This window comes from Etheostoma spectabile, unplaced genomic scaffold, assembly GCF_008692095.1.
Source record: "Etheostoma spectabile isolate EspeVRDwgs_2016 unplaced genomic scaffold, UIUC_Espe_1.0 scaffold00018780, whole genome shotgun sequence".
NCBI lineage: Eukaryota > Metazoa > Chordata > Actinopteri > Perciformes > Percidae > Etheostoma > Etheostoma spectabile.
This window is the reverse complement of record NW_022604459.1, coordinates 18,956-42,447: the sequence shown is the minus strand read 5'-3', so window position 1 is coordinate 42,447 and position 23,492 is coordinate 18,956. Positions and strand designations below refer to the sequence as shown.

The following is a 23,492-nucleotide window of genomic DNA, read 5'->3' as shown; positions in this document are numbered from 1 at the left end:
ACTATGACTGATTTTTTTTGACATTTTATGAATTTTTGACATAGTAGACTATGACTTTTTACGATTTTTGACATACTATACTATGACTTTTTATGATTTTTTTGACATACTATACTATGACTGTGAATTTTTTGACATACTATACTATGACTTTTATGAATTTTTGACTTTTTATGGATTTTTGACATAGTATACTATTACTTTTTATGAATTTTTGACATGCTATACTATGACTTTTTATGAATTTTTGTCATACTATACTATGACTTTTATTAATTTTTTGACGTACTATACTACAAATTTTTTGAAAAGGGGAATTAGCTCAAATAGTAGAGCGCTTGCCTAGCATGCGAGAGGTAGCGGGATCAATGCTCGCATTCTTGTTTTACAACAAGAACTATAAATTTGGACTTGTTACGACATACTATACTACACCTTTATAGGAATATTTTGGCATACTATACTATGACTTTTTTTGAATTTTTTTGACAACTATACTATTAATTTTATACATGTTATACTATGACTTTTTGTGACTTTTTATGATTTTTTCAACATACTATCCTATGACTTTTCCTTTTGAATTTTTTGACAAACTATAGTATGACCTTTTATGATTTTTTTGTCATACTAAACTATGACTTTTATGAATTTTTTGACATGTTATACTATGACTTTTTATGAATTTTTTGAAATACTATACTGTGACTGTTTATGATTTTTTTTTACTTTTTATGAAATTTTTCGACATACTAGACTGACTTTTTATGACATTTTATGATTTTTTGACATACTATACTATGAATTTTACAAAACTAAAAGGATCTTACTCTCTAACTAAAAGCTCTATCTCTGTAGGGATCCCCCCCTCATAATGTTGTCACACACTTAGCATAATAATCTGAGTCTTTCAACACTTTTAGTGGATGGAAACGTTCTCTTATCAAGGAGTTTAAACACAGAAAGGGCAGGAAGGATAAATCCACCATATCAAGTCTCAAATAATCAGCACGAGGCCTCGTTTACTTTATTTTATTTTAACTATAAAACAACAATAACTTGAGAGCGTACAATTAAAAATGGCCAACTTCTAGTGTGCTGGTAATGATGAGAGGACCAATTTACACAAATATTTAATTTGCGCTTTTTCTAAACTCCCAACTTTTCATAGTTTCATCCCAAACCCACTATATAAATAAAAATTACAATGACTTTCTGTCAGCCAAAAAAAAGTATGTTTCTAGAGATGAGAAGAAAGTTTTTACAAAATAAAAAAGTTTCAAACATGTCTAAGTTTTCCAACCACAACATCTTTAAACGTCTTAATGTTTCTCCTTTGGGCCTTCTCCTTCCCACGGCGGGTGCCGTAACACCCGGTATCTCTCAGACCGAATAGTAATGGGGATTTTGGGGCCTCATTTCGGTGCTACTGAAACACCAGCGCTGCCTTTTTCCATCTAGTGGTTGTTTTTGTCATTTAGCAGCAATTTACTAGAGAAATATGTTATTACATATTTTTTCTTACATTTAATTTGGACCATATAGAAATAAACAAGCGGTTCTTAAATGTTGCTGGCTGTCTTGTTGTGCTCCCTTTTTTTTATTTAAACATATACATTTAAAAAATATATTTTTAAAAGAACGGGTTCAGGCACCGATTCTGGTGCCTAAATGGTAAAGGGTTCTGAGGAAAGGCAGAAAACAGTCCAGCTGATCCACAATAACATACATGTTGGTCAGAAGATAAAGTTACTGCTGGTCAGCCTTCAATGTGGAGAGAAGATCAGAATATAACAACACAGCTATCAGGGCATGAGGAGGAGGAGGAGGAAACAGCTTGGCTCTGAAACATGTTCACAACGAGGCAGCGTGAACGCGCTGGTGTCTATTAAGGTTACAACTCTGAGAAAAGGTTTTCCCACATTGTTCACACCAGTACGGCTTCTCTCCAGTGTGAATGCGCTGGTGTCTTTTAAGGCTACTACTCTGAGAAAAGGTTTCCCCACATTGATCACAGCTGTACGGCTTCTCTCCAGTGTGAATGCGCTGGTGAGCTTTAAGGCTACCACTCAGAGAAAAGGTTTCCCCACACTGATCACAGCTGTACGGCTTCTCTCCAGTGTGAATGCGTTGATGTCTTTTTAGGTGACTCAGTACTGTGAAAGCTGCCCCACATTGCTCACAGCTGTAAGGTTTCTCTCCAGTGTGAACTCTCTGATGAATCTTTAAATATCCTGATGTGAAGGATTTGTCACACTGCTGACAGCGGTGACGTTTGACTCCTCTTCCTCTCCATTTCTACCAACAGAGAAAAACCAAGAGAGTGAGTTAGTGAGGTGCCATGCTGTAGAGTTCTATCTTAAACTAGAAACAACATTTAGAGCATGTCTATGGAATATTGTTTGACTGACGCATTACTTTTCTTTATTATCTGCCAACCTCAATATTATGGAGTTGCATTATGGGAAATGTAACATTCAGTGTTGGTTAGTTTGTGATAAATAAACTACTTTTGATAAATTTATGTGTGGCCTCCATTTTGTTGCCAGCCAGTCCCAAATGGGGGATTATCCGGGATTTTTAGTGCCGGGAGAGTTGTAAATATAACATATTCCCACAGATTTTTAGATTTCACTGGTATCTGTAGGGGTTACCGTGTTGTCTTCATGTTGCTGGAACAGCTCTTCTCCAGTAAAGTAAATTGGAACCATTGTCCCTGATAGACATTAGCAATGAGGAGCACCAGTTGACCTTTGACCTTTAGTTTTAGGTTGTTGTTTTTGCTAAATCAAACTTGTGTGGACAACTGGTATTGTCCACACAATTGAAAGGAGCATGTTCAAAATAAAACATTGTGTTGTGTAAAATTAGTGAGCTGATTGATTCTGTGAAGAAACAGGTGTCAGTTATGGCCAATAATTAATCTATATACTGTATATTAGGGCTGCAGAATTAATTGAATTTTTATCGTGATCACAATTTTGACTTCCCACAATCAAATTTCAAATCAGTTGTCCCTGCACAGCGCAGCTTAGTTTCTAGATGGAGACATTCACAGAGGACAGAGTAACGGGAGAAAAACTCAACAGATAGCAGTCGGTTATACGTCTGTCTCAAGGTTTACCAGTTTACCAGTAAACGCAACATTTTGTCCCGTCTGTGTTATTCAGAGAACAGCAGTGACCAGTGCTAGTCGGTGCTAGTAGCGTCTGTTAGCCGTTAGCTCCTCTAGGACGCAGCGGGGCTAATGTCCTCGCATCCGCTGCAATGCTGTTAATATGGATGTGGTTTAATATTGCGATACATGACCCATTTCGTCTGTAAAGCCGTGCCTGTGTTGAATCTCTCTACTCTCTCTCCTCTTACTGTCCGCATCTGGCCACACAGCGCCGGTCCACACTTCTGACATTTGTCTACAGTTTTATTTTTTAATTAACACAGCTGTATATTGTTAAATATGAGGGGCAACCCTGTATTTGTACCATTGTTTCTGCGGGTAACTCTGCTATCGTGGCCGCCACGGCAAAGAACACAGAAGAAATTATTGAAAGCAACTAACTACAGATGGTAGAGTAACAGCGTGTGAGACGGAGCTGCTGGACCTGGACCAGGACCTGGACCTGGGCCAGAGATGTGACCCATTGCGAGAATATCATAGTTCATAAAAATGCAGTGAAGATACAGACGTTTCATACACACGACGTGTATCCACCATTCAACCTGAAATGTTCATAATGATCAGCCGTCTCTCTGTGAGTAGCGTCCATCACACTCCCTCTCGCAGTTATAAATAGCCTACATGACGATAAAATTTGTTTTGGTTAAAATCAACAAATAATTGTGAGAATAATCGCGATCAAAATTTTGATCAAAATAATCAGGATTTTTATTTTGGCCATAATCGTGCAGCCCTACTTTATATATACATATTTAAGGAAGGAAGGAAGCACATGTTGAACATGGAGAGGTTATAGTGCATTTCACACTGAAATACTCAGCAAAATGGCTCGTTCCAGACATTGCTCTGAGGAACAGAGGACTTTGATTAAAAAGTTGATATGAGAGAGGAAAACATATAAAGAAGTGCAGAAGATTATAAGCTGCTCTGCCAAAAGGATTTCAGATGCCTTGAAATGGCATCCAAAGCCTGACCGACGTGGGAAACAACCAAAGGACACATTGACTGGCCAACGGAGAAATAGAGCAACATTCTGGGGACTGATGAGAGGGAAACTGTTCTTTTTGGGTCTAGGAGCCGCAGACAGTTTGTCCTCCGACCCCCCTGCACTGAAATCAAGCCCCAGTCCACTGTGAAGACAGTAAAGCATGCTGGTTATGGGATGTTTCTCATACTGTGGTGTTGGGCTTGTTTATCACATACCAAGGATTGTGGATCAGTTTCAATACATCAGAATACTTGGAGTTAGCTCGCTCCACCATGGCGCCTTACTAAGTAAAACCAGAAGCATCGTTCACAGGATGTCTGTGTCCAAGTTCGACTGCTGCATTACCATTGTTACACTGTGTGTTTGTGTGTTAATAAAGTTTGGATTGAATATCTGTGTGGCCTTTTTGTTGCTGGCCTTGACCTGCTCTCTATGGAAAGACCAGGGAGATACAGTGAGGAAAATAAGTATTTGAACACCCTGCTATTTTGAAAATTCTCCCACTTAGAAATCATGGAGGGTCTGAAATTGTCATCGTAGGTGCATGTCCACTGTGAGAGACCTAATCTAAAAAAAAAAAATCCAGAAATCACAATGTATGATTTTTAGACTATTTGTATGATACAGTTGCAAATAAGTATTTGAACACCTGTCTATCAGCTACAATTCTGACCCTCAAAGACCTGTTAATCTGCCTTCAAAATGTCCACCTCCACTCCATTTATTATCCTAAATTAGATGCACCTGTTTGAGGTTGTTAGCTGCATAAAGACATCTGTCCACCCCATACAATCAGTGAGAATCCAACTACTAACATGGCCAACACCAAAGAGCTGTCCAAAGACACTAGAGACAAAATTGTCCACCTCCACAATGCTGCAAAGGGCTATGGGAAAATGTCCAAGCAGCTTGGTGAAAAAAGGTCCACTGTTGGAGCAATCATTAGAAAATGGAAGAAGCTAAACATGACTGTCATTCTCCCTCGGACTGGGGCTCCATGCAAGATCTCACCTCGTGGGGTCTCAATGATCATAAGAAAGGTGAGAAATCAGTCCAGAACTACACGGGAGGAGCTGGACCTGAAAAGAGCTGGGACCACCGTTTCCAAGGTTACTGTTGGTAATACACTAAGACGTCATTGGTTTTGAATTTGTTTTTTTAGATTATGTCTCTCACAGTGGACATGCACCTACGATGACAATTTGAGACCCCTCCATGATTTCTAAGTGGGAGAACTATAGCAGGGTGTTCAAATACTTATTTTCCTCACTGTAAATAACATTCCAGAGTCCAGTCTAGACCTGCTCTTTATCTTTATGGAAAGCGCAAAGAAATAACTGTTAAAATTGAATTGAATATCTGCGTGGCCTTTTTGTTGGCGGCCTTGAGCCAGGCGGTAATAACCGGGGGATGGTCTGGGATTGGTAGTGCTGGAAACTTTGAGGGAGTGTTTGACTCCCAGTTGAACTTGATCTAGTATCTGTAGGGGTCATCAGCTTCTCCGACTCAGGGGATTGGTTGGCACTCTTTGTTTCTTAATTAGATCAAAAATAAAAATGTGATAACAAAAAATAATACTTTACATGAGAACAATAATCCAGAAAAACAAAGTGTGAATATATTGTTGAATCTGTTACGTTAAATTGGTAGTACATTACAATACACTTGACTGCACATTATATGAAAGGCACCAAGGAGATTATCCACAATTACTTTTTCCCGGCCTTTATTTATCCGTGTTGCCCCCCCGGCCACTATCAGAGGGCCGCAGTTTAATTGACCATCGGTTTTTCTTTGAGGAATTACGGTATGATATATAAATCCTAAAAGACATTTGTGAAACCTGTGTGCATTCATAAATATTGAGATTAGATTTCTGGGACTCTTCAGTCTGGAGTACCCTCTTTCCTTCACTCACCTCCTCCTCCCTGACACCTTTCCTCTTGCCCTCCTTCTTCTTCTTCTTCTTCTCCGTCTCCTTGTGTTTCTGCAGGTACTCGGTGATAAGGTCCAGGTCCAGGTTGTCTTGCGGCTCCCATGTGTTATCCTCACTGGAAAGGTGAGTGCAGACAGAAGAACATCTCCTCACACTTTGTTCTTAGACAATCCATTCTCACTTTAATTATCCTTCCTATTATTCCTTTTTTCTATTGCCATCTTGTAAGGTTGTTTGTGGGTCTGCAACGTAGTGTCAAAATACCAAACCTTCAACTTTGAGGGCATGATACCATGCTGACACTTATTTGCAATATGTAAATATATATTATATATCTCAGGACCAAGAACACCAAGCATTAATATTATAGACTCATACTTACTCTGAGAACCCCTTCCATTTCAGCAGAAACTCCACTCTTCCCTTCACCACTCTGCGGTCCAAAACCTTCTCCACCACATACTCCTCCTCCTCTTCCACCTCCTCCTTCTTGCCCTTCTTTCCTGCTCTGGTCGCCAGCTTGCCGTCTGCTGAAGGTGCCTTTAGTAGACCCATGGAGGTGGAGGGGGGGGGGATGACGACATGCAGAGATAATGATACAAGGGTTAGAAGAACTAATGGGAGGTGTAAGTGAATTCTAGTTGACCGTGTTTTACTAGATTCAAATCTTCTGTGTGAATGGAGAAAATGCAAGGGCTGATGAGGGGACCAATCCATAGGACTCCAGAGTGTCAAGTATCTCCTGCATTCAAACTGAAAGAACTACTAAAATGTAAGGCCCAAAAGTCATTAACTGGAGCAACAAGCTACATGCACAGTAGTCTGGACCAACCACACTTCATTTGTGAAAATGGAAAATTCAGAAAGACGTTTTGATGGTGCAACAAGGCAGGCCTGGTCGCTTCTTTAAGGGAATAACTGTAAAGATTCACAAAGAATATGTTTACCATTAGCGAGGGCTGTGCAATTAATAGAATTTTGTTTTTAATATAGATTTTGACTCCAACGATCACAAAAATAGTATAATCGAGAAAAAAAAATTCTGTGTTGAAGAACACTCATTTTGTCTTGTGTTCTGAATGACACACGCATGCACACATCTGCCCTTCCCAAAGCCATCAAACCTCTCAGCAGTCAGGGGGCAAGGTGTGTGCATCCAGTGGAATTTAAAAAACTCAGCACGAGTAAAGATGGCAGAAGGAGGGCAGCAAAAGCAGCGTTTGGTCTGCAAAAAAGGCAAATCCAACTCCGTTGTCTGAAAAAAGTTAACGTCAGCTAACTTTGCGGTTCCTCTGCCTGAGCCGCACAACAACGTGTTGTAGAGCCCAGGAGCCCTGGCTCTTATCTAACATGTGTCTGTGTAAATAATATTTAAAAAAAGACAAAAATGGTTTGACTAAAACTTGGCCATGATACCCGAGTTCTCTTTGGACTAAAACGATAAATGGACTGTTCTCTATAGCACTTTTCTAGAGTCAACGACTACTCAAAGTTCTTCTACATAATACAGCAACCATTCACACACAGAAGTACACTGTGGCCGAGGCTGCTGTACAAGTACACCCCGTACTCAGGGTTCAGTGTTTTCGACTTTGACGTAGGACTGCAGGGATTGAACGACCAACCTTCTAATTGGCAGGCGACCGCTTTTCTACTTAGCCACAGCCGCCGTCTTTTAGTGTTGATATGTTGATGGCGGCCCACCACGGTATAGGGCAGACGCACAACAGGGTTTCTGCTATGTACACCGCCGCTCCTTCAGCTGGTCATGAAAAGTCATGAAGTCGTAATTACGCGACTCTGCAGAGCCGTCTGCTCTACTGGACTCGAGCCAACTGTCATCCGCTCTCTTTCGCCAAAGCAATTGGAATTGCCTAGTCTTACTATTTTGCATGTATGTATGTATGTATGTATGTATGTAATATGCACATGCATATTGTAATGACGAGAGTCATTTATATATAAATCCTAAAAGACATTTGTGAAACCCTCTGTGTGCATTCATTAATATTGAGATTAGATTTCTGGGACTCTCCAGTCTGGAGTACCCTCACCTCCTCCTTCCCGACACCTTTCCTCTTGCCCTCCTTCTTCTTCTCCTCCGTCTCCTTGTGTTTCTGCATGTACTCGGCGATAAGGTCAAGTTCCAGGTTGTCTTGCGGCTCCCATGTGTTATCCTCACTGGAAAGGTGAGTGCAGACAGAAGAACATCTCCTCACACTTTGTTTTTAGACAATCCATTGATCATTTGAGGGCATGATACAATGCTGCAATCTATGCTGTAGATTATTTGCATACAGACACATATACAGTACAGGCCAAAAGTTTGAACACACCTTCTTATTCAATGCATTTCCTTTATTTTCATGACTATTTACATTATAGATTATCACTGAAGGCCTCACAACTATGAATGAACACATGTGGCATTATGTACTTAACAAAAAACTGTGAAATAACTGAAAACATGTCTTATATTCTAGTTCTTCAAAGTAGCCCCCCTTTGCTTTTTTGATAGTGCTGCAAACACTTGGTGTTCTCTCAATGAGGTTCATGAGGGAGTCACCTGAAATGGTTTCCACTTTACAGGTGGGCATTTTCAGGGTTAATTAGTGGACTTTCTTACCTTATTAATGGAGTTGGGACCATCAGTTGTGTTGTGCAGAAGTCAGGTTGATACACAGCCGACAGCCCTATTGGACAACTGTTACAATTCATATTATGGCATGAACCAATCAGCTAAGTGAAGAGAAACGAGTGGCCATCATTACTTTAAGAAATGAAGGTCAGTCGGTCCGGAAAATTTGAATGTGTCCCCAAGTGCAGCCGCTAAAACCATCAAGCGCTACAACGAAACTGGCTCACATGAGGACCGCCCCAGGAAAGGAAGACCAAGAGTCACCTTTGCTGCTGAGGATAAGTTCATCTGAGTCACCAGCCTCAGAAATCACAAGTTAACAGCAGCTCAGATTAGAGACCAGATGAATACCACACAGAGTTCTAGCAGCAGGCATAGCTCTAGAACAACTGTTAAGAGGAGACTGAATCAGGCCTTCATGGTCAAATAGTAGCTAGGAAAACACTGCTAAGGAGAAGAAGAGATTTGTTTGGGCCAAGAAACACAAGGAATGGACATCAGACCAGTGGAAATCTGTGCTTTGGTCTGATGAGTCCAAGTTTGAGATCTTTGGTTCCAACCGCTGTGTCTTTGCGTGACGGAGAAAAGGTGACCGGATGGGTTCTACATGCCTGGTTCCCACCGTGAAGCATGGAGGAGGAGGTGTGATGGTGTGGGGGTGCTTTGCTGGTGACACTGTTGGGGATTTATTCAAAATTGAAGGCATACTGAACCAGCATGGCTACTACAGCATCCTGCAGCGACATTCCATCCCATCCGGTCTGCGTTTAGTTGGACCATCATTTATTTTTCAACAGGACAATGACTCCTAACACACCTCCAGGCTGTGTAAGGGCTATTTGACCAAGAAGGAGAGTGATGGAGTGCTTTGCTTCCACACTCACCGGACCTGAACCCAATCCAGATTGTTTGGGGAGAGCTGGACCGCAGAGTGAAGGAAAAGGGCCAACAAGTGCTAAGCATTCTGGGAACTCCTTCAAGACTGTTGGGAAACTATTTCAGGTGACAACCATTCAAGAGAATGCAAAGAGTGTGCAAAGCAGTAATCACAGTAAAGGGGGGGTACTTTGAGGAAACTAGACTATATATGACATGTTTTCAGTTATTTCACACTTTTCATAATTCCACATGTGTTCATTCATAGTTGTGATGCCTTCAGTAATAATCTACAATGTAAATAGTCATGAAAATAAAGGAAATGCATTGAGTTATATGATAATGATATATACACAGTATATCAGGACCAAGAACACCAAACATTAATATTCTAGACTCATACTTACTCTGAGAACCCCTTCCATTTCAGCAGAAACTCTACTCTTCCCTTCACCACTCTGCGGTCCAGAACCTCCTCCACCACATACTCCTCTTCTTCCTCTTCCACCTCCTCCTCCTTCTTGCCTTCCTTTCCTGCTCTGGTCGCCAGCTTGCCGTCTTCTGAAGGTGCCTTTACTAGACCCAAGGAGGGGGGGGGGGGGGACATGCAGATATAAAGATACAAGGGTTAGAAGAACTAATGGGAGGTGTAAGTAAATTCTAGTTGACCGTGTTTTACTAGATTAAAATCTTCTGTTTGAATGGAGAAAATGCAAGGGCTGATGAGGGGACCAATCCATAGGACTCCAGAGTGTCAAGTATCTCCTGCATTCAGACTGGAAGAACTACTACAATGTAAGGCCCAAAAGTCATTAACTGGAGCAACAAGCTACATGCACAGTAGCCTGGACCAACCACACTTCATTTAGCAGAACATCTCCAAGGCAAGGCAGCTTTATTTGTAGAGCACATTTCAGCAACAGGGCAATTCAAAGTGCTTTACACGAAATCAGTTAAACAGATAAAACACAAGTACAAACAGTTAAAAATCATAAACATTAAAAATTAATAAAACACATGAATAGACAGTTAAAAACAAAATAGAAACATTAGGACACATAAAACACAAAAATAAAAGTTACAGTGCAGCATAAGAAATTTAAAGAAATGAGCATTCATTTAAAGAAAGGCAGCATCAAAAAGAAAGGTCTTCAGCCTTGATTTAAAAGAACTGAGAGTAGCAGCGGATCTACAGGTTTCTGGGAGTTTATTCCAGATATGAGGAGCATAGAAACTGAATGAAAAAAAAAAAACTCCAGATGTTCCAGTGTGAAAATGGAAAGTTCAGAAAGACATTTTGATGGTGCAACAAGGCAGGCCTGGCCGCTTCTTTAAGGGAATAACTGTAAAGATTCCCAAAGAATATGTTAACATTAGCCATCTTATATCTAACTGGGATGTTTTGGGAGTGATTGGAGCAGGATTGCTGAGGACGAAGTAAAGTTACACAGACTGATAAGCCATGGATGCAGCACATTGACATAGTGTGTGTGTGTGTGTGTGTGTCTGTCTGCTCTCTGTCGACATGCACATGTGTTTCTTCTATCAGGGTGAACAGTTCCTTCCTGAGACTATGTAGCAGAGCCAAAGTCGTTGCGTCCAGAGCTCAGCCCCGCCCACGACTATTCTGATTGGTTTAAAGAAAACAAACAAGCCAAAACATTTCTTCTACAGTAAAAGAACGAAGCAAAAAAATCCCAGTTAAAGCTGTTTTTAACTTTAATAAATGAAAACATCTTTCTAAGAGACAACAAGGAATCCTGTTAAATAATCCTGATTTCAATAGAAACCAAAGTAATTGGGATTCATATCTCTTTCCCTAACGTACGACACGGAAAAGCTTCAAATGATCACATTTCAGAAACATAAAAATCAGCAATTGTTTGTTTGTTTGAAGATATATTTCAGGCAACGCATTAAAGCTTGGTCTATTTGCTGGAATGTTCCAAGGTAACTGTTGGTAGCTAACGTTAGCAGATAAGCCCGTTGACAGTGTTGTCATGAAAAGTTAAAAACAATGTACTTATGCTAAAGTATGCTGCAGTCGGGTTGAGAAGATTTGATTTAATTCAGTGGTGAATGCTCCATATCAAGCTGTTTAATTATCATCTGTTGTCTCAGTGACGAGTAGATCAGGACGGCCCTATTGTCCCCCCCCCCGCTGTCTTAGACTATAAGACGATACGATGTTGATTAACTGTATTTTTGTGTCTCTTTTATGTAGTGTTAACTAGCATGTTAGTTAGCAGTAATTGGCCTGTGTCTATGTTAATGTTAACTAGCATGCTTGTTAGCAGTAATTAGCCTGTGCCTATGTTAATGTTAACTAGCATGTTAGTTAGCAGTAATTAGCCTGTGCCTATGTTAACTAACATTTTAGTTAGCAGTAATTAGCCTGTGTCTGTTAATGTTAACTAGCATGTTAGTTAGCAGTAATTAGCCTGTGCCTATGTTAATGTTAACTAGCATGTTAGTTAGCAGTAATTAGCCTGTGCCTATGTTAATGTTAACTAGCATGTTAGTTAGCAGTAATTAGCCTGTGCCTATGTTAATGTTAACTAGCATGTTAGTTAGCAGTAATTAGCCTGTACCTATGTTAATGTTAACTAGCATGTTAGTTAGCAGTAATTAGCCTGTGTCTGTTAATGTTAACTAGCATGTTAGCAGTAATTAGCCTGTGCCTATGTTAATGTTAACTAGCATGTTAGTTAGCAGTAATTAGCCTGTGCCTATGTTAATGTTAACTAGCATGTTAGTTAGCAGTAATTACTTACAGTTACAACTTTCAGACAGGTTGCTCAGGTCACATTTACGTCGTCAGTTGGAGGCTGCGCAGTAACGCTCAGCATCACCGGAAAAGCGCTTCTAATAGACTTCACTGGTCTCCATGGAAACAACGGGACCTGTTGGTCCACTTCTTTAACTGTCTATAGTTTCACTCACTCACTTAAAACAACTACTAACCGGCTCTATTAGACTACAAGCTAGTGCTAGCTTGTAGGCTAATAGAGCCAGTTAGGTCAGTTGGGTCAGTGTTTTCTTTCTTTCATTCCAATTTCAGGTCTGTCAGTCACAGTGAAAACCGGGGACATTTCCAGGGACAGGTCACCAAAACAGGGGACTGTTCCCGGAAACCGGGGACGTCTGGTCACCCTCCACAAGGACTTTAGCTTGTGCTACACTAACTGCTAACGATGCTAACGGGCTAACGATGCTAACAGCCATTGGTATCATAACTTTAACAAACTGTATGGATGTAAAACAATATTAACACACACACACACACACATATGTATGTTTTTCATATGTTTACATATGGAAATGAATGAATGTATGAATGTTTACCTTCTGTCTGGTTCACTAAGTGTAGCTAATCAGCCCCGGTAAAGATAACTGATTCTCTTCATAATCACGGATAACGGTCGCCGAAGGCCCGCCCCTCTGCCCTCACATCGACAGCTGATTGGACGGGACGTTAACAGCAACCAATAGAATTGAAGTAGGTCAACAGATTTTAAAACACTGTATTTTTACTGTAACACTGAACACATTAAAAATAAATTATTTAACGGTTACAAAAAACAAAGGAAAAACTACAAAATAATATGTAATATAGAGTATACATAATTAAATCAACCTGACATGTGTGTAGTAATAACAATAACTGAACTTTTCTTTCATAAACATTATATTAATATTTAAAATCCTGAAAATGTAGAAAGTATATGTGTGTGTGTGTGTGTGTGTGTATGTGTTAATATTGTGAGTACATTTCTTGAGTTATTATTGTATGAAATTATGGTTTAAATTATGATAAATTATATATTAACTCAATGTTCACATCACTCCAGTTTGGAGGTCTTTACACTTTTTTCCTGCCCCTCAAAGAATGTATTTCAAAATGCTACTGCATACACAGAACCACGGGGGGGATGGAGTCCAGGTTGAAATATACACAAGTTATACTTTAAATATTAACAGATTATTAAAATGAAAAGTGGGCGTGTACAGGGAGGGATAAGAGGCTGATTCACATATGCACACTTGTAGGTAATATGTGATTTATAAACAGAATATTACATACAGATGTGCATACACATGGTTTTATCGAGCTGATTTATTTTTGGCTTTTGGGTGTACGTACACTTTCCGTAAGGATCCTACATGCAGTTTTATAAATAAAACCCCAGATTATATGGATTATGGTGGGTTTGGTGATAGTGCTCTATAAAAGTAGTGATTATTTACATGGAGTCTGGTGGAGAAATGCTGTTCTATACACGCTAAAAGTAGTGATTATTTACATGGAGTCTGGTGGAGATATGCTGCTCTATACACTAGAAGTAGTGATTCTTTAGATAGATAGATATTCATTGATCCCAAAAAAATGGGAAATTACAGTGTTACAGCAGCACACAAAATATACATACATACAATATACATGAAATAATAATAATAATAATGACAAAATATAAGAATATAAGAACAAATATTTAAATATGTACAAGATGGGAAAAACAAAATCTGCAACTGTTTAAGTATGCTAAAATGTAAATGAACCAATCGTGCCGGTTGCCCTTATTGCAATATTGTGGTGTCTCAGAGTCTCCTCTAGCACCCAGGGATGACGCGTTGAAGAGTTTTATTGCCTGTGGTAGGAATGATTTCCTGTAGCGGTCCGACAGTTTAAATGCAGCACGGACTTCTTGTAAACAGCAGTGCTGTTGGTCTTCCAGTTCAGCCTGCTGTCAATGTTGACACCCAGGTATCTGTACTCCTCCACCATGTCCACGTCACTTCCCAGTATGCAAAGGGGCTGCGGAGCCGTTCCCTTCATCCTGAAGTCAATCACCATCTCTCTGGTCTTATCCACGTTCAGAAGCAGGCAGTTCTTACCAGACCACTCCACAAATTCATCCACCAGTGCCCTGTACTCTCCCTCCTGTCCATCCCTTATACACCCAACAACTGCAGAGTCATCAGAAAACTTCTGTAGGTGACATGACTCTGAGTTGTACTGGAAGTCTGTGGTGTACAAGGTGAACAGAAAAGGAGACAGCACAGTCCCCTGTGGGGCCCCCGTGCCACTCACCATCAACTCAACATCAGATGGAACACGGTCCAGACCGACGAACTGTGGTCTGTCTGTCAGGTTGTCAGTGATCCAGGAGACTGTGGACGCACCGACACCCGTCACCCGCAGCTTCTCACCTAGTAGCACAGTAAATGGGTCAGTAAAACAGTAATATTTTTCATTCATGGGTACACTGCCAAGAATGAGAGACAAAACATATTTGTAGAACCTGTAAGAAAGTCCATTTTCCATTCATTTTTACAATTCTATGTATAACTATGCCCTAATTGACTGAGAAGAGAAGGCATTGCTGTGGGTTTTTATTCAATTGTTGAGCAACCCTTTTCAAACGGTAACAGGACATAGTTCTCACTTCAAACCATAAGTCTGATTCCACTAGGGATTGAACCCAGGACCTTCTGCATGTAAAGCAGATGTGATAACTAATACACTATGTAACCTCTGACGTACTGCCATCTTTAACATAATCAGAACAATACAGTAAAAATAATGGTTTGAGGTGAGGTTCCGAAAAGACATGGGCTTATATTTTATTATTTGCATTGAATTCTTTCTAAAGACTTTTTAAATGACAATTGCCAGGTGGTACAAAATACATAGTTCTTACTTTAAAGCATAAGTCTGGTTCCACTGGGGATTGAACCCAGGACCTTCTGTGTGTAAAGCAGATATGATAACTACTACACTATGGAACCTCTGTAATACTGTTACTTTTAACATAATCAGAACCATACTGTAAATAAAATGGATGGAGGTCAGGTTCTAAGAAGTGAAACCAATGCAAGAGCACTGAAGAAGTCTTTCAGATAGACGATATGTCTTTGGAGCATGTTTTTTTTGATTGTCGAGTATAGTTCACTCCAATTTTTAAGACCTTTCAAGGGACGCCTGCCAGGTGATAACAGGACATAGTTCTTACTTTAGATTGACTGTAGAATTAGCTGTACTGTAGCTCCGGTTCTGAAAAGTGAAAACAATGCAATGGTGAACGAAGTGAAGTGAGGTTTCTTTTCAGCACTGTAGCCAGGCTGACGGAAGGTCACAGCTCTATTGAGCCAAGTATTCCCATAGCTCTTAGTAGTAATGACTTTATGAGATTCGTCAATGATAAAATTACAACTATTAGGAGCAAAATTCACCAAGACATGCCTTTAACTGGCACTGACTTATCTCTAAAGTCAGGAACCTTAGAAACATCAGTAAAACCAGATACGTGTTTAGACTGCTTTGCTTCACTTGATCTTTATCAATTTAATTCAATTATTTCTTCATCTAAACCATCAACCTGCCTCTTAGATCCCATCCCGACTAGGCTACTTAAAGAAGTTTGACCATTAGTCAACACTTCTTTACTAGATATAACCAATCTGTCTTTATTAACAGGCTATGTACCACAGTACTTTAAAGTAGCTGTAATTAAACCTCTTCTGAAAAAGCCCAACCTTGATCCAGATGTTTTAGCCAACTATAGACCTATATCCAACCTTCCATTTCTTTTTAAGATTCTTGAGAAAGCAGTCGCCAAACAGCTGTGTGACTTTTTGCATAGCAACAGCTTATTTGAGGATTTTCAGTCAGGATTTAGAGTTAATCATAGCACAGAGACAGCACTTGTGAAAATTACTAATGACCTCCTAATTGCATCAGACACAGGACTTATCTCTGTATTGGTGTTATTAGATCTTAGTGCTGCATTTGATACCATCGACCATCTTATCTCATTATAGAGATTGGAACATTTAATTGGTATTAAAGGAACTGCTCTAAGCTGGTTTAAGTCTTATTTATCAAATTGATCTCAATTTGTGGTCCAAGATTGTTGAGCTCAAACGGCTCACACATTATGATTGCAGCCTTCACAGGAAGAAACAATTAGCAGTAAATACCTTTAACTGTCTATGGCAAATACAGATGTTTCATAAAAACAGTAAAAACATGCAGGGCTATAACATAACCTTATGTCTGCACTAAATAACCAAAACAGTGGCATTAAGATGGAAATAGACTAGATAGTTCAACTTGATGTCCCTTAAATTCACAGTTTATTTTTGTAACATATTGGTGTATGTATAATTAGAGATTTTTTTAAGATGTGTTAAGTCCTGACCATTCCCTGACCGGGAATTGAACCCGGGCCACGGCGGTGAGAGCGCCTAATCCTAGCCACTAGACCACCAGGGAGTCACATTTATCAAATTTATTTTTGTAGATGTGAGTTTCCTTTGAGGGTAATTTAGCATCTTTCTTATCTTTTCTCTCATTTCCTCTTTTTTCCTCCTTTTTCCTCTTTTTCCTTCTTCCCTACCTCTTTCCCTTTTTCCTCTTCTTGCCCCCCCCTTACAGATTATTGCTCCCCAGCTTTGGCGCAATGGATAAGGCGTCTGATTAGGAATCAGAAGATTCTAGGTTCAACTCCTGGCTAGATCGTAGTGCTCTTTAGCAACTAAATCCCTTGTTTGTCATTTCCAACTTTACCCCCCAGGACAAACTCTACAAAAATGTACATCTATAAATAGCCAAATGATGAGTAATTATTGTTTCCACATGTGTGTAAGTTCATCTATAGTCATCATAGTGTCAGTCAACTACAGCAATAATCAAGCTCTTGTTGTTGGTTTTCTGTTTTTGCTTGCTAATCATTTTTCCTTGAACATAAAAATTGTCCCTGAAGGACAGAATCAGCAGTGCTAGATAAACCATCCATAAAATGTTCATTTGTTAGTCATTAATCAGGGAAAGCGGGAAAATATTAGTAGAGTTGATATTCAGAGTTCCCACTATGCTTTCACAATAACAAGGCCCTTCTGCTACCAAGTGGCCGTGATCGTAAGTGGTTAGTACTCTGCGTTGTGGCCGCAGCAACCCCGTTCGAATCCTGGTCACGGCAGCTTTGTAAAGCTAGTTCTCTTTTATGCCTCCAAATTGTTCCATCCTCCGCTTCATTTTACATTGATAGAAACTGCAAAGCAGGGGGGGCCAACTAGTCAAGGAACAGCAAGAGACTTGGTATTTAAGACTACAAACTGACTATGTGACAGATGTGTAATCTGTCATGTCCTGCCTTCTGAAGCTCTAGCCAGGCGCCATTCCTCGCCTAAAACAATATGAGTCATTCCAGTAAGTGAAAAGAAAACTCACATCTACAAAGATAAATTTCATAGACGTGACTCCCTGATGGTCTAGTGGCTAGGATTCGGCGCTCTCACTGCTGCGGCCTTGGTTCAATTCCTGGTCAGGGAATAGTCTGGACTTGAAGGATTCAGGTGTAAGATTTGAAAGAATAAGTTCCTGGACTTGTTTTTGGTTCATTTAGATTTGTCAAATTCTTCCTCATTAGTTTAACGTTAGAACCCCAACACTTTTAAAGAGTACCATTTCCTTTAAATCAGACCCCCGACAGCGGATGTATCCTTTTGTCATCATTGATGGGTCATAAACACTTCATCTGCCTCTATCTCAATAACAATTCTTTTCGTTTTTTTCAAGCAGTAACTTGTGACGGAAAATTACATTTAACCAATGATTTTCATATCAATTGTTCATAATAAGATCTCCAATGCCTCTCAGAATATATGACTTCTGTATCTTTCCTCAGTGTCTTCTCCTTGTAGGAGACAACTGGATTTGTTATGACTTTGCATTTTCCCACCAAGGACAAAATGGCCTAAAGTCTGACAGAAACAGTTGTCTAAAGCTGTGTTTATCATAGCAGGTCCCAGGTCAAGACCATAGCCTATCCAAGAGACAAGATGTCCTTATTCAGCTAAGATACAATGACCGGTCAGGAAACTTGGACACACAAGGGGCAGATTCAGAAATACGTAAGAGCTCCAACCGTCTGCCTGAGGTCCACTAATTGTGTAACTGGTTTCCAAACAAGGGTTGGTTTTCCTCTGGGGGCATTGGATATAAAGAAGTGTATTACTGAATGTATTCAAACAGAACTGTTGTGACTCTGTAACTCTGTTCATTGTGAAAGCTGTTCTTGTCATCAAATTGTTTTCTTGAGAAAACAATTAAACCTTTTCACCAAATACCAAAACCTGTAATTCAGTTTGCAGCCTGTCTTTATTTTGTTTCAACAAGGTCTCTTCTCCAATCCAAAATTCCTCCTTCGCTGTAACAAGAAACATCCACAACAAACTTGGCGTTGTCGGCAGGATTTCAAGGAGGGATCAGATCGGGACTCCACCGGTGACTGATGACGGTGCACTCCAAGGAACTGATGGTCACCTGCCTCTAAACCTCGCCAAACATCTTTGAGAGAGAGGGTCAGAAACCACGGAGGGCTTGCTGATTCAACTCTGAAATCCAAAAGACAAGGAAGCAATTTCAAACAGCGGGGGTAAGTTAAAGTTTCAATTCTGTCAGATAAATTATTTAAATTGGACATTGAGACGGTTTGTGAGACAAATATTGACTGTGTTTTAACTGAGGGATTCGGTGAAAGTTATCTTTTGTTTTGTACAAAACAGGTGAAAAGAGAAGCTAGTTTTTTTCCCAATTCTTTTGGTCACACTTGGCTCTATTTCACAACTTTTGTCTGTAATTCTCTATTCTGTCGGGGCTTAACTCTATCTCCCCCACCTCTTCTTTTTTTTCTTGTTATGTATGACAAGAAGTATTATGCTTTTGGGTCGTCTGTCCATCTCTACATCAAAATCATTTATTCTTTATGGATCCCTGAAGGGAAACTCTGGAAAAGAGCACTCCTTCGAGCTGGAGTTGAACCAGCGACCTAAGGATTTCAGCGTTATACCTCTACAGTCCTCCACTCTACCAACTGAGCTATCGAAGGGCATCCATCTAGATGAATGCACTTCCCATTGTTGTGAATGTGAAAACACAGGACCCCCTGGAGGGAATTTCTGAATCATCAGGGGCTGTAGCTCAGTGATAGAGCGCACTTTCAGTCTCAATGCCCAGATGTATTACAAGATTTGAAGTGAACTTTATATAGCACAGTGATGGTGGTATAGTGGTGAGCATAGCTGCCTTCCAAGCAGTTGACCTGGGTTCGATCCCCAGCCATCGCAGTAGCTTTCTTTGAGTTGTGTTACTTGCTTTTTTTACAAGAAGTCAGCAGAAAGGTTACTTGCCCAACCTGGTTTGATAAAATCTCTTTGAGCTGCATGATTATGGCCAAAATGATAACGACAATTACTATCAATATGGAGATCACGATTAATTATCACAACTATTTGTTGATTTTCTACTCCAAAGCGCTGAAGGTTTCATCAAACGTTGAACCTCAGGTTAACAAGGAACAATCTCAGCAAGGTGATTAATTGATGATTCTAGTTACTTCACCAAGTTCAGCCCAAATGATACAGCTGTAAGACATCACATTGGTTGTCTTCCAGTAACGTAAATGAAAAATGGCAGTGGTGGGATTTGAACCCACGCCTCCAGAGAGACTGGAGCCTTAATCCAGCGCCTTAGACCAATCGACCACATTACCTGCAAGCAAATGGCATCTTTGATGGCGGCAAAGGCCACTGATTTGCAAAGTGTATAGCTGTAAATCTGCTCCTTAAAAACAATAACAGGTCCGGGACTCCTTTCCCTCTTTTCTCTTTTGGCTTCTTCATCACTCTTCTTTGCGCTCGTTCCCACTTGGACCTCCACAGGAAATAAAAGATGGCTCGTTCCAGGTCACAAATCACTTAAAAAAAGAGCTGATGAGTAAATCAAAGCTAAAATCACTGCCTTTTTTAAAACACCAATGTGAATAGTCAACATGTGAGCAATCAGGAAGGTCACATAAAAGATAGCTGTTGGAACCTTGGTCCTTCTCCAACCTTCCCTCAAAATGTGAATCACAGATTTTCCAGCCCTGGGCAGGTTAAGGAGAGCAGAGTGGCGCAGCGGAAGCATGCTGAGCCCATAACCCAGAGAACGATGGATCCAAACTCTCCTCTGTTAATTGCTATGAATTCTTTCTACTTTTTTCTGAGATAGACTTAGACTTATCTTTATTAATGCTTTTGGGAAGACTCCCGCAAGGATATTTTAATATCACTGAATAAAAGAAGAAACCTGGGTAAAACATGTAATGTTAATGTTGTGTATGGCTTAAAAACCTGTAAATGAAACTGCAGTGGCTGGAAATCAAACCTGGACCCTGCACTGCTATGGTATGAATCATAGTCAAAAAGTAACACACCTGTTCCCTTTCTGCTGGAAAATACAACGTTCACTGCAAATCTTGTAAGACAGAGTTAAAATAAATGATAAGAAAGACATTGGTGGAGACTGGTTTCTTCCAGTACCTATGAGATAACACAATATTGTTTATGAAGGCACATCTGCGATTTGGTATACTGTGACGTGTCATTGGTTTGCTACCACTCTTGAAGAATGCCTCTCGTTGTCGGCAGGATTCGAATATGCATTCAAACATTTAATTCCTATTTTTAGTGAACTTCAGCACCACTGTATGCATGTATACCTGCATCCATTTTCAAAATGTAGGCCAAGTATGTACAGCAGAAAGCCCCATTTTATGGACACACAGCAGACCTACAATGAAAGTGTAATTGCACTGCTATGAAAATAGTAAGAACCTTCTTCATCACAAACCTGATGGTGCAGTACTTGATCCACATGGATCCACTTGCTGTCCCTCTGGCTGTTCCTCTCTCTGTCCCATTTATGTTTTCTTCCTCCTCACTCTCTTCTTCATCCTCCTCACCCTCTTCTTCATCCTCCTCACCCTTGTGAATATCCCTCTCTGTGTCAGAGCCCTCCCTTTCATCACACGCCCTCTCTCCAAACTCCCAGAACTCCTCTGGCTCTCCCTCTTCCTGCTCTTCAGTCCCTTGATTTGTTTCTCTCACTGCTGTTTTTCTCACTTTTTGTTTACTAGGGCGCTATATCGCTTCCTCGTTTCATGATAAATATTAGAAGAAGATAAAACGTAGGAGTATGCATTACATTTCCCTCCCTACTCAACACGGGCATAAAGCCTGTCAATTACTTTACACAAATGTAGCTATTTGTTATTGCAATGCAACAGCAAAGACTAATGAAGTTACGTGTTAACATCCAGAGATGCCAAAAGTACTCACTTCCCGTACTCAAGTAGAAGTAGACTTAATTGTGTTAACAAATACTCTGGTAAAAGTAGAAGTACTGATTTAACTTCTTTACTCAAATACAAGTAACAAAGTACAGGCTTGGAAATTTACTTAAAGTATGAAAGTAAAAGTAGCCTTGCTGATGTTACTAGAGAGCATAAAAGTAAAAGTAGCCTTATGAATGACAAAGCTCCCTGGACCAGACATATGTTACTAGAGAGCACACTGAGAAACTACAGTGGACATGGAGAAAAGACTCTTTATTCTTTATTCTTTATTTGCCATTGCCTACATTTTAAATGGCCGTCTGCCAATAGGCCTAAAACATATATAAAACATATAGCCTATTTATATTGACAGAGACTGGGACTCCAGGTTAATAAGATTCTGACCGAGTAGAAAGATATGAATTGAGTTATTTTGTGAGAAGTCTGTGTATGTTCCCATCCAATTAGATTCAATTTGGTATTGATGACCAAAAATAATAACTAACTCCAGTGAAATTATTTGAAACTTAATGAGGACTAGATTAGGATTTAAAAAGATGTAAAGCTGATTCTGGTTTCCAACCTGGTCCCAGGTGTGTCTGTTAACACACAGAAGGAGACAACTTCTCTCTGTTGATGCTTCATTACAATCAAGCATCAGTATAAAGATGGGAGGGGGGGGGGGGCAGCTCTGCTATGGCTGTGTGTGTGGTAATAAAAGAAATAAATAACAATGTAAAGGCTACCGTACATAATGATGTTGATACAAATCTCAGCTGATTATCCTTCGGGCAGCTAGTCTCTTTTTCTTTTCTCTCATTTTTTTTCCATGGGGTGTGCGCGCCCGCTCGCGGTGTGAGGCGCGTGTCCGCGCTATTCTCCGCTATTCCCAATCACTCCTGATACACGACCTTTAGTACAAAACTAAAGTAACGAGCCAATTTTGTAAAATGTAAGCAGTAGAAAATACTGATATTCGTTTTAAAATGCAAGGAGTACAAGTAAAAAGTCGCCAAAAAATAAATAGTAAAAATCAACTTGAGTACAGTAATGAAGTGTTTGCACTTCGTTATCGAAGTATTTGTACTTTGTTACTTCCCATCTCTGATGACAGTAAAGATTAATATGTACAGGGTTTGTACAAGCGCTATATAAATACATTACATTTATATGGTTTGCATAACTGCACCTTCTGATAGACATAAGGCCACTTGGGTTATCTTTGGGCTGCTCTATGGTCTCCTGCAGAAGGATAAACCCTAGAGTTGGCTCACTCCAGATTATTTAAGCATCAAACGTCCCTGGGTGGACTTGAACCACCATCCTCTCAGCTAATAGCCGACTACGCTGACCTATTGCGCCACAGAGACTACGCCTCCCTGATGTTTTATGAGAGGGAGCTCGATCTTTAAGCCACAAGCATTTGCTTTATGGCTTTTTGAGGTTGAGCTGCACATGTATGCTTATCAGGCTATTTTCCTGTTACTCAGAAATTGGGGAAGCTGACTCATGCTGAAATGTAGAAGCTGGACGTGCATTGTATTGTTCTTAAATGTCAATTGAATTCTGACTTTGAATTCAAATATTTAGCATCCAAAAACATTCACATGAACTCGCAGATCAATTAATGAGATTTTGGGGGTCAAAGGTTCAATGTCAAGGTGACTGTGTCCTCATGTCTGTCCATCCGATTCTTGTGAATGCAATATCTCTGA

At 39.9% G+C, this 23,492-nt stretch overlaps 1 long non-coding RNA gene and 2 other non-coding genes across 3 annotated transcripts; all 3 read right to left on the bottom strand.

The window, feature by feature from the left end:
• Positions 1-6,578: 6,578 nt before the first annotated feature.
• LOC116681991 (uncharacterized) lies at positions 6,579-10,088 on the bottom strand. The gene is made up of 3 exons (XR_004330171.1): positions 10,024-10,088; positions 8,157-8,283; positions 6,579-6,642 (listed from the first exon to the last, which is right to left on the bottom strand). It is a non-coding gene; the product is annotated as an uncharacterized LOC116681991 (long non-coding RNA).
• A 5,245-nt stretch (positions 10,089-15,333) lies between these two features.
• Positions 15,334-15,406, bottom strand: trnav-uac (transfer RNA valine (anticodon UAC)). Its single transcript has one exon. It is a non-coding gene; the product is annotated as a tRNA-Val (tRNA).
• Positions 15,407-19,421: 4,015 nt separating this feature from the next.
• trnay-gua (transfer RNA tyrosine (anticodon GUA)) lies at positions 19,422-19,509 on the bottom strand. Its single transcript is given in 2 exon segments — positions 19,422-19,457; positions 19,473-19,509. It is a non-coding gene; the product is annotated as a tRNA-Tyr (tRNA).
• Positions 19,510-23,492: the final 3,983 nt, after the last annotated feature.